Source organism: Octopus sinensis, linkage group LG9, assembly GCF_006345805.1.
Source record: "Octopus sinensis linkage group LG9, ASM634580v1, whole genome shotgun sequence".
NCBI lineage: Eukaryota > Metazoa > Mollusca > Cephalopoda > Octopoda > Octopodidae > Octopus > Octopus sinensis.
The window spans coordinates 35,153,881-35,166,380 of record NC_043005.1 but is presented as its reverse complement, the minus strand read 5'-3'; the positions used below and the strand labels follow the sequence as shown (position 1 = coordinate 35,166,380).

At 37.1% G+C, this 12,500-nt stretch overlaps 1 protein-coding gene across 2 annotated transcripts in view; it reads left to right on the top strand.

The window, feature by feature from the left end:
• LOC115215570 (epidermal growth factor receptor-like) overlaps positions 1-12,500 on the top strand; it is a 229,302-nt gene that overhangs the window by 137,168 nt on the left and 79,634 nt on the right. The gene's annotated exons all lie outside the window — the stretch shown is intronic.

Genomic DNA, 12,500 nt, shown 5'->3' with positions numbered 1-12,500 from the left:
CCATCCCCCTTCTCTCTCTCTCTCTCTCTCTCTCGTTCTTTCTCTCTCTTTCTTTCTCTCTCATTGTGTGTGTGTGTATTTAAGTGCATACACTATACATGTGTGTATGTGTGGTATGTCTGTGCAAAATTCATGCTTTTCTGCTCTGATTCTAAATATGTTGCTCTTCAAGATCATTTTAGCTGATTCTGTATTTTTGTTCCAACCAGAGATTTTTGCAATGTAATAAGGAGTTAGAGTTAAATGACCTGTTATTAATTAAGCTCTTCATTACTGTGTATTCATTCTTTGATATTTATATATCAGTTATCACATTATCTCTCTCTTCTCTCTCCTTCCTCTCTCTCTGTCTCTCTCTCTCTCCGAGGGAGATCAAAGAGGAAAAGGATCCCATCAACTTTAAACGGAGTCTGGATAGATTCCTTCAAAGAATACCAGATAAGCCACCCATAATTGGATACAACTCACCCAACAAGAACTATCTACTTGAATGGACTATAAACAAAACTTGACTTAAACAGGATTCAAATAATCCTATCAGGTGGTGCTATTAAGTTAGACATGGCCTGGACCAATCTTTGGTCGAAACATATCTAAGTTTATCTAAGTTTTTATCTAAGTTTATATATATATATATATATATATATATATATATAGATGTGTGTGTGTGTATGTATATAATATCTCTGTTGTACTTGATTCATTTGAAGTGACTATTTTCGAATCTAACTACATGATACAATTGTAGAATTTTATATTATTTCATTTTAAAGCTGGGACAAGAATCATTTTGATCTTTGTCCATCATCAAATGGCACTTGATAATGACTTGGGATAGAAACATCACTGCACCAGCTTCTGCATATATATATATATGTGTATATGAGTGTGTGTGAATATATTTGCATATGTATGTGTATATCTGCATTTGTGCCTATGTATGAATGTGTATATATTATCATCATCATCACTATCGATTAGCATCTGCTTTCCATGCTGGCATGGGTGAGACAGTTTGACTGAAACTGGTAAGCCAGAGAGCTGCACCAAGTTCCAGTCTGATTTGGCATGGTTTCTATGGCTGGATGCCCTTCCTAACACCAACCACTCCAAGAGTGTAATGGATGTACATGGCACATGGCTCAGTGGTTAAAGTGTTAGGCTTACAATCAGGAGGTAGTGAGTTCGATTCTCAGACCAGGCTTCTGTGTTGTGTTTTTAAGCAAGACAATTTATTGCACATTACTCCAGTTCATTCATCTGTAGAAATGGGTTGTGATGTTACTGGGGCCAAGCACTGCCTCAGTTGTTGCCTTTCCCTTCATCTGTGGAGACAGGAGGCTGGTATGCATGGACAACTACTGATCTTCTATAAATAACCTTGCCCGGATGTATGCCTTAGAGGAGAACTTTCTAGGTGCAATCCCATGGTCATTCATGACCAAAGGAGATCTTTACCCTTTACATATACAATTTAAGCTTTGGTGTCACCATTACATTCTGGTGATCTGATGAGCTAGCTTTCTTTACCTGCACTGATTTGTAAATATACAATGCTTAACATACATATTAGTGAAGATATGTAAAATAATTTATTAGACACTGATATTATTATTACACAATGAAGAGTGCAAAACAATCATAACTCTAAGGATGACATGCTGTTAAATAAATATATTCACCTGTTGTGCCTCCTGAGTTTTATGATTCATATATATATATATAAAACCAGAAATGACTGATGAAAGTAGCATTAATTCTCATGGTCTTTCAATTTTTCTCAACTGATCAGTAGACCAGTTGAGTAACCCAATCAATAATGAACCTATAATGACTACTGGAAACAGATGTAAGTCAAATTTACTGCAATAAAGAAATATATAATGACCAATATCTATATGCCTTGTTGTGTGCTTGTTAGTCATATGTATTTTATATATATATATATTATATATATATATATGACTATGTAAACCTGACTACATGGAACATTGAGGTTCAAGTATATAATTGAGTCTAAGGTGGAGCTGTCTGTATCAACAAAGTGTGTATGTGTGGTGACAGCTATGTGGGCTGTTTTGATTGTAGTTTGTGCCTTTGACCGAACCATTATAATACTTTGAATAAACAAGGAACTAAATCTGTAGTTTTGATTTTTATCTAAAACTCTGGGCATGGGTGGTATTCTTTGTTCTGTTAATCCCAAGAGAACAATTCAGAATATGGAGGTTTATTGTTCCAGAATGCCTGTGAAATTGTTATGACATCACAGACTTGTTGTTTAACCTTAGGTCAGGCCTGCTCAAGTAAGTCAATGGTTAGCCTTTCCAGCGATAGAGATCACACTTTTTTTAATGTGTACAACAAACCCTGGTAGCCAATATCATCAACCATTGTCCTGTGGCTAAGAGAATAGGACACGATATGAGGGAGATTTGGCCACTACTTTTAGCAAGTCATATGACCAGGTAGAGGCTCTCTCATCTAAAAGTCACAGGTTAATTTAAATATCTCATGTCTATGTATATTGAATGATGTATCCACAGCCATGTTTCTACTTTATAAGAATGTCTTTACAAATATATTCATACAAATATATTCATGTGTGTGTATACATGTATGTGTGTGTGTATATATATATATATATATATATATATATATATATATATATATATATATATATTCTTTTATTCCTTTATATGTTTCAGCCCTATATACAGGTGCAGGTGTGGCTGTGTGGTAAGAAGTTTGATTTCTAACCACATGGTTCTGGGTTCACACCCATTGCTTGGCACCTTGGGCAAGTGTCTTCTGCTACAGTCTTGGGCTGACCAAAGCTTTGTGAGTGGATTTGGTAGACAGAAACTAACAGAAACCTGTCGTGTGTATGTGTTTGTCCCTCACCATCACTTGACAACCACTTGTTGGTGTATTTACATCCTCATAACTTAGTGGTTCAGCAAAAGAGACTGATAGAATAAGAATACTGGTGTTGATTCATTTGATTAAAATTCTTCAAGGCAGTGCTCCAGCATGGCCACAGTGTAATGACTGAAACGGGTAAAAGATATATATACATATACACAAATGACAAACTTTCAGTTTCCCTCTATCAAAACCACTCACAAAACTTTGGTCAGTCTGGAGTTAGAGTAGAAGGCAGTTACCCAAGGTGCCATACTGTGGGACAACCTAAAACTTCATTCTTGCATCTATCATAATGTATGAAGTCAATATACTAAGGAATGGTAATTGTCAGATAAACGGGGGATTAAAATGCCATTTTAGAGATTTTGTGCTTATTTCATTCTCTCTCACAATCAACATGTATTATCAACTACTGATAGGCAGGTGGAAGGGTAAAAAACGGAAGAATACAGAGAAGGGAGGGAGTTTTTGAAATACCATTCTAGTGGACGGATTGACTGATACAGAACAAAAAGTAAATAAAAATACAAAGTAAAATAATTAAAATACAACCAAAATAAAATATACACTTAAAATAGAAAACAAGCATTCAAATGTTAGCAGCAGTATCCTGTCTTGTGAGTGGCAAGTCTGAAAATACCTGTAATTAGTTTTACCGATTACTTAAAGAAAAACAGGCAAAAACTTTTCAGATCAGTTGAAGCAATTAAAAGTGGATGTTTAGGTGTTGTTATTGTAAAAGTAAAGTATTTGGTGATTCAGAAAACAGATAGATATACACTCGTAGCTTAATCATCATTGTCAATTGAACATCAACTTACCTATTCTTGCATGGGTCAGGGCAAGGTTTATTGAGGCAGATATTTTATGTTTTGATGCCCTTCTTGTCACCAACCCCCACTTGTTTCCAAGTAAGATGGCATTTCTTCTATATGGCTTGATGTGTTTCCACAGAATATTGGAAATATATGACACTGCTTGTATGACAGTGACATTCATTTACAACTATGTCAAGATAAGGCAACTCAGACATACACTGTCTCACATGTGCACGCACACACACACACATACACACACACACACACGTACATACATATGGATTAAAATAAAAGTGAAAATGCAAAACATTTGGTATCTCTTGAAAATGAAAACGTTTACTTTAGACTGAAAATATAGACATATAGAGTCTCTTACAACTGTTCCTAGAATAGCCGTACATGAATACATATACATTATATATATGTATATATATATATATATATATATATATATATATACACATTATATGTGAAGGCACATGGCTCAGTGGTTAGAGCGTTGAGCTTACGATCGTGAGGTTGTGAGCTCGAATCCCGGACCGGGCTGCATGTTGTGTTCTTGAGCAAGACACTTTATTTCACGTTGCTCCAGTTCACTCAGCTGTAGAAATGAGTTGCGATGTCACAGGTGCCAAGCTGTATCGGCATATACCTTACCCTTGGATAACACTTGTGGCATGGAGAGGGGAGGCTGGTATGCATGGGCGACTGCTGGTCTTCCATAAACAACCTCACCCGGACTTGTGCCTCTGAGGGTAACTTTCTAGGTGCAAGCCCATTGCCAGTGTCTGACCAAAGGGGGTCTCTTAATATACATTATATATATATATATATATATATATAGAGAGAGAGAGAGAGATAGATAGATATACATACATATGTACATACATACATATATGCATGCGTACATACATGCATGCATACATGCATACATACAACACACAACAGACTTCTTTTCAGTTTCCATTTCATAAATCTAGTCACATGACATTGGTTGACTTGGGGTTATAATTGAAGATGCCAAATTTTCATACAGTGGGACGAAACCCAAAACCATGTGGTTGGAAAGGAAAGTTCTTAACCACACAGCTACATCTGTGCCTAATATACTTAATACAATCTCCCGCTACCCTTGCTTTTTGTCATTTATTCTTTATTCTTTCTCTGAGTTTTTACTGTGGGTCATCCTGAAAGAGAGAATCTAGAAATGTTTAAGGTTGTGAGTGTGTGTGTGTGTGTGTGTTCTAATAAAATCCAGATTGGTTGAAAGTTGATTTACTTTATCCAATCAGAGTCAAGGTATTTTGCTGCCTTCTCAAAACACGATATTTAGTATTAATGATCTTCTATTATTAAGTCTGTCTAACTGTAATGACAATCACCATTTCCTCTCCATTACAACCACCACCACCACTACAATCACCACTATCACCTTTACAACCAATACTACTATCACCTCCACAACCAACCCATCACCACTACAACCACCACCACCACCACCATAATCACTAGTACCCCAACCACCACTACCACCTGTAAGACAAATGCTATTAATACTGGCTCTCCTACTTGCTGCTAGACAAAAAAAAAATACATACATCAATTGTTAACTTCTCATATAAATTTTCATGATAGCTTGTTCATTGTTTGACATTTTTATGTCTGGTGTGTGTGTGCATGTGTGTGTGTGTGTGTGTGTGGTGTGTGTGTGTGAGTGTAGGTTGTCCATTCCCATCCGAGAAAGACCCTCACTGACTATTCAAAGAATTATGTTTCCAACAGTGGCTCTTTAAGTCTGCTTCATAAATTATATTCATACTAGCAGTATCGCCCAGCGTTGCTCGGGTTTGTAAGGGAAATGACTATATAAGCATTTTTAGAGAGTTACTTCCCTTATAGATGCCAATTCGGGCTTTCTTAGCCATTTCTGTTTTGGTGTCTTCAAGCCATGAAGTCGTTGTTCTAAAAGAACGCTGGTCTCCTTGACAACGCATTACGACGTTGATTTCCTTAAACTCCCTTCCCCACAGCTTCACGAGGGAGGGAAGAAGGGGGAGAAGCAAACACAGGTGCAGGTGTTTGAGCGTGGACGCCAACTCCGCCGCCATCGACACACGAAAAATTATGCATTAAAATGGAATAAAAAATGATGTTAAATTATTTTTTAAATCGTAGACTCATCGTAGACATGCGCTAATAGCTAGACGGGCTCGATATTAATCACGACTATAAGATACCCGAATTTGGTTAAACTGCACTGCAAAATGTGGGAGGAGTTAGGAATCTAAATCGTAGGAGACAGACACTCACACAACTACAGTTTTATATATATAGATGTGAGTAGGTCACAGCCATGACCATTACAACACCCATTTCTTGTTTCAGTTTCTCTTTTTGGCTTAGAATTAATTGTCAGATTATTATGTTATGGGACTCAACAGGAACATAACATGGGACAACAAAATCCAGTCTTTTTTAAACTGCTCTAAATACACATGCGCACACACACATACTAATATGTAAATGTGTGTGTGTGTCTGTCTGTGTATGTGTACGTGTGTGTGTGTGTAATTGTATGTTTATGTATATATGTATACAGTTAAATTTACAGAAAACAAAACACAAAAAAAGGTGTAGGAACAACAAGCAGGTGTGTATATACATCTATATATATATATATATATATATATATGTGTGTGTGTGTGTGTGTCTGTGTGTGTAGGTGTGTGTATTTATATAAATATATATATATATATATATTTATATATATATATACATATATGTATTTATATATATACTAGCAGTATCGCCCGGCGTTGCTCAGGTTTGTAAGGGAAATAACTATAAAGCATTTTTAGAGAGTTATAGCCAAAAAATAGCAAAAAAATGGAAAAAAAACGATGGTAAATTTTTTTTTGAGAGTAAAAAAAGGTTGAGTTGCGTCCCCTAGACAGTCTGTGGTTTGTTTTTTTTTATTCTCGACCCCATGTCGAATTTATCGATTTTTTTCAGAACTGGGGGAACTTTTCAAAATTTTCGCTGCGTTAGTTTTGAATTATGACATTGGGCTATGTGTGTGTCAAGTTTCATCAGAATCGGTTGAAAGCCGTGGTCAGGGTGAGGGTACGAGAAAACAGACACACAGAAACACGCACAGACAAACTGCCGTTTATATAGAGAGAGATATACTATAAACATATATTTTATATATATATATATATATATATATATATATATATATGTATTTATATATATATATACTATAAACATATATGTATATATATATATTATATATATATGTGTGTATATATATATATATTATATATATATATATATATATATATTATATATGTATATATATATATTATATATATTTGTATATATATATTATATATATATGTATATATATATATATTATATATATATCATCATCATCATCATTTAGCATCCGCTTTCCATGCTAGCATGGGTTGGAGGGTTCAACTGGGGTCTATGAAGCCAGAAGGCTGCATCAGGCCCAGTCTGATCTGGCAGTGTTGCTATGGCTGGATGCCCTTCCTAACGCCAATATATATATATATATATTTGCATATATACATACATATATGTACATACTTACATCTATATGTATATATATATGCATATGTGTGTACAGGACGTCACGAATTTTGTACAAAAAAAATACAAAGCATGAGTACATGGAACATGAACTATTCTTTCGAACAACGGAAGACACAAATGGAAAAGAAAATAAACAACATAAAGAATGACCCTTCCTCAGTTGTTGGCTATTTTTCTAGTCTCGTATTTCGAGCATTAACAATAATACACGCTTTCAATAAAACAGTTGCTCCTGCAAACCAAATTAAATAAAATTTGGGATTTTGAGGTTGAGGAGGGTCAAAATTGGTAACACAAACAGGACAGTGAAAACAAACAGGAAGGGCTGCTATGCCTAAATGAGGTTGTGATGGCAAACGTGTAAATCAAGCTAGGACAGGAGATAAACAAGAACAACATCTTCCTTGTTCCAGCTACAAAGAAAAGAAAGAAAGAAAGAAAGAAAGATGGCCGATGGTCACGTGGATCCACGTGAGCAAGGGAGGAGGAGTGAGGGAGAGAGAGAGTGACAGAGTAATAAGATAGAATAGTGGGAGAAGAGGAGAGGAGGTAAAAGAATAAGAGAGAGAAAAATGAAAGACTAAAAAGATCATATATATATATACATGTATGTATACATATATTTTATATATATATACATATACACATGTATGTATATATATATATGTATTTATATATATACATGTGTATATATATATATATATACTTCAATTAGAGGTTATCCAAGGAAATATTGGTTCAATGCCTAGTAATTTGGGGGAATTCCTTTCCTTAAAATATTAGGTATATATATATATAAAAATATATAGTTTATATTCCTATAAAAGAAGAAAAAGAAAATGGAGACTGGGAAGTTAATATTAATTAAATAACAAATTTGTTTTTATGGATTCATTATAGCAGACTATTATTGTATAAACTATAATTATATAAACCGTATCATTCAGTCTGCTATAAGGAAACCATAAACACATTCGAAGGTATATCTTTTACCCTCTGAAGATATTATGTTCAGGTTATATAAATTTAATATTTACTTAATAATAATTGAAACAGCTGTAAGGGATGATGATTAATTTGCTGTTAATAATAAGCAATTCCTAATCTCCATTTTCTTTTTCTTCTTTTATATATATGTGTGTGTGTGTGTGTATGTATTATTTATATATGTTTATTTATATATGTTTATATATATATATATATATATATATATATATATATATATATATATATATATATATATACCAGAGTAAACACATAAATGTGAAACAAGGTGGAAAAAAGAGTACTCAAATACCAGTGGTAGAGTAATATGCTTTATTTAAAGCAGCAGAAAATTCAACAAAACTTGTTACTCTGAGTTTCACGAACGGGAATGTGAAACTCAGAGTAACAGGTTTTGTTGAATTTTCATATATATGTAAGTCCTCCTATGAAAGACTTTCATTATCAGCTGTCTGGATTATTGCTCCCACCTGTGGTTACCAGGCAGTGTAAAATTAACAATGGAACTTGAGGCAGTACTGCAAAGCTACACAAGGAAGATTGATACAATGCAAAATATCAGCTACTGGGAGAGAAAGAAAGAGTTAAGACTCTGCTACTTAGAGCAAAGATGGGAAAGATATGCAATAATATACATCTTGAAAATCCTAGAAAAGCATGTTCCAAACTTTTGCATTGTCGCTTACACAAACAGCAGGATAGGGTGCAACTGCATTGTACCAAAGGTCCCAACATTACTATCAGGATGCAGGACCAGATACTGCAACAGACTGGGCTTCAAAGGCCCACTGCTCTTCAATATCCTCCCACAAAGCCTGAGAGACCTGCAAGAAACACATGACGACAGCAACATCAAACACCCTCGTCCATCAAATGTCACATATCATAGGAGGTTTAGTGGAAGTGTAGCAAAGTTACTGGCAGTGCCCCAGCATATCTGCAGTCCTTGGTCTGGAATTTAGGGAAAAACAAATGTATATATATGTGTATATATATAATATATTATATATATATATATATATATATATATATGTACAGCATGGCTGTGTGGTAAGAAGCTTGCTTCCAAAGCACATCGTTCTAGTTCAGCCCTACTGCATGGCAACTTGGGCAAGTATCTTCTACTGTAGCCTCAGGATGACCAAAGTCTTGTGAGGGAACTTGCTAGGCAGAAATTGAAAGAAGTCCGTATATATACATATGTATATGTTTGTTTGTATGACTATACTTCTACTCCCACCATCACTTGACAACTGATGGTGGTGCATTTATGTCCATGTGACTTAGTGGTTTGGCAAAAGAGACCGATAGAATAAGTATTACTCGTACAAAGAATAAGTCCTGGGCTGATTTGTTTGACGAAAGGTGGTGATCATGGCCGCAGTCAAATGACTGATAAGAATGAAAGAAAGAATAAAAGAATATAAATATATATACATGTATATATGTTTATATATATAAATATATATATATATATATGCATATGTATATATATGTGCGTGTGTTTATATATAAATATATATATATATATATATATATATATATATATATATATATATATATATATGCATATATGTACATATACATATATATATATATGGAAGCACTCCGTCGGTTATGACGATGAGGGTCCGGTTGATCCGAATCAACGGAACAGCCTGCTCATGAAGTTAACGTGTAAGTGGCTGAGCACTCCAGACACGTGTACCCTTAACGTAGTTCTCGGGGATATTCAGCGTGACACAGAGAGTGACAAGGCCGGCTCTTTGAAATACAGGTACAACAGAAACAGGAAGTGAGAGTGAGAGAAAGTTGTGGTGAAAGAGTACAGCAGGGATCACCACCATCCCTGCTGGAGACTCGTGGAGCTTTTAGGTGTTTTCGCTCAATAAACACTCACAACGCCCGGTCTGGGAATCAAAACCGCGATCCTATGACCGCGAGTCCGCTGCCCTAACCACTGGGCCATTGCGCCTCCATATATATATATATATATATATATATATATATATTATGCATATATGTACATATATCATCATCATCATCATCATCATCATCATTTAACGTCCGCTTTCCATGCTAGCATGGGTTGGACGGTTCAACTGGGGTCTGGGGAGCCCGAAAGCTGCACCAGTCCAGTCAGATCTGGCAGTGTTTCTACAGCTGGATGCCCTTCCTAACGCCAACCACTCCGAGAGTGTAGTGGGTGATTTTATGTGCCACCGACACAGGTGCCAGACGAGGCTGACAAACGGCCACGCTCGGATGTGTTTTTTTTATGTGCCACCGACACAGGTGCCAGACGAGGCTGGCAGACGGCCACGCTCGGATGGTGTTTTTATGTGCCACCGACACAGGTGCCAGACGAGGCTAGCAGACGGCCACGCTCGGATGGTGTTTTTATGTGCCACCGACACAGGTGCCAGACGAGGCTGGCAGACGGCCACGCTCGGATGGTGTTTTTATGTGCCACCGACACAGGTGCCAGATGAGGCTGGCAAACGGCCACGATCGGATGGTGCTTGTTACGTGCCCCAGCACGGAGGCCAGTCGATGCGGTACTGGCTACGGCCACGTTCGGATGGTTTTCTTATGTGCCACGTGCCACCGGCACTGGTACCACAAAGATACAAATTCCATTGATTTCATTATAATATTTTGATTTGTTTTGATTTGATTTTCACTTGCCTCAACAGGTCTTCACAAGTGTCACAAGAAGGAAGGTATGCCAGGTGGACTGACTACGTCCAGGTAGGGGCCATGGGTTATGGCCTGACTAGTCTTGCCGGGTCTTCGGATGGTGTTTTTATGTGCCACCGACACAGGTGCTAGATGAGGCTGGCGAACGGCCACGATCGGATGGTGTTTGTCATGTGCCCACCGCACTGACTACGGCACTGATGGATTTCTTGTGTGCCACAGTCACTGGTACCACAAGATACAAATTCCATTGATGTTCATCTATTTTGTCTATTTTGATTTGATTTGATTTGATTTTCACTTGCCTCAACCGGTCTTCACAAGTGTCACAAGAAGGAAGGAAGGTATGCACAGGTGGACTGACTAGTCTTGCCGGGTCTTCGGAAAGTGTTTTTTTTATGTGCCACCGACACAGGTGCCAGATGAGGCTGGCGAACGGCCATGATCGGATGGTTTTGTTACGTGCCCACAGCACGGAGGCCGTCGATGCGGAACTGGCTACAGCCACGTTCGGATGGTTCTCATGTGTGCCTCCGGCACTGGTACCACAAAGATACAGATTCCATTGATGTTCATCTATTTTGATTTGTTTTGATTTGATTTTCACTTGCCTCAACAGGTCTTCACAAGTGTCACAAGAAGGAGGTATGCACAGGTGGACTGACTACGTCCCAGGTAGGGGCCATGGGTATGGCCTGACTAGTCTTGCCGGGTCTTCGATGGTGTTTTTATGTGCCACCGACACAGGTGCTAGATGAGGCTGGCGAACGGCCACGATCGGATGGCCAGTGATGCGGTACTGACTACGGCCACGTTCGGATGGATTCTTGTGTGCCACCGGCACTGGTACCACAAGCGGTACTGACTACGGCCACGTTCGGATGGATTCTTGTGTGCCACCGGACTGGTACCACAAGCGGTACTGACTACGGCCACGTTCGGATGGATTATTGTGTGCCACTGGCACTGGTACCACAAGGATACAAATTCCATTGATGTTCATCTATTTTGATTTGATTTGATTTGATTTATTTTCACTTGCCTCATATATACATACATATAAACATATATGTACATATATATATATATATATATAATATATATAGTTACATATATATATATACATACATATAAACATATATATATATATATATATATATATATAATATATATATATATATATACCCTCTCTCCCTCTTTCGGAGAGGCACTGAGCAGCTATACGCACACATACACACAGTAACTTCCGCCTACCAAATTCATTCACAAAGCTTCGGTCGACTCGGGGCTATTGTAGAAGACACCTACCCAAAGTGCCATGCAGTGGGACTGAACCCGAAACCATGTAGCTAGGAAGCCAGCTCCCTAACCACACAGCCATGCCCGTGATGCACATATAACATATAAATATATATGCATATATATATA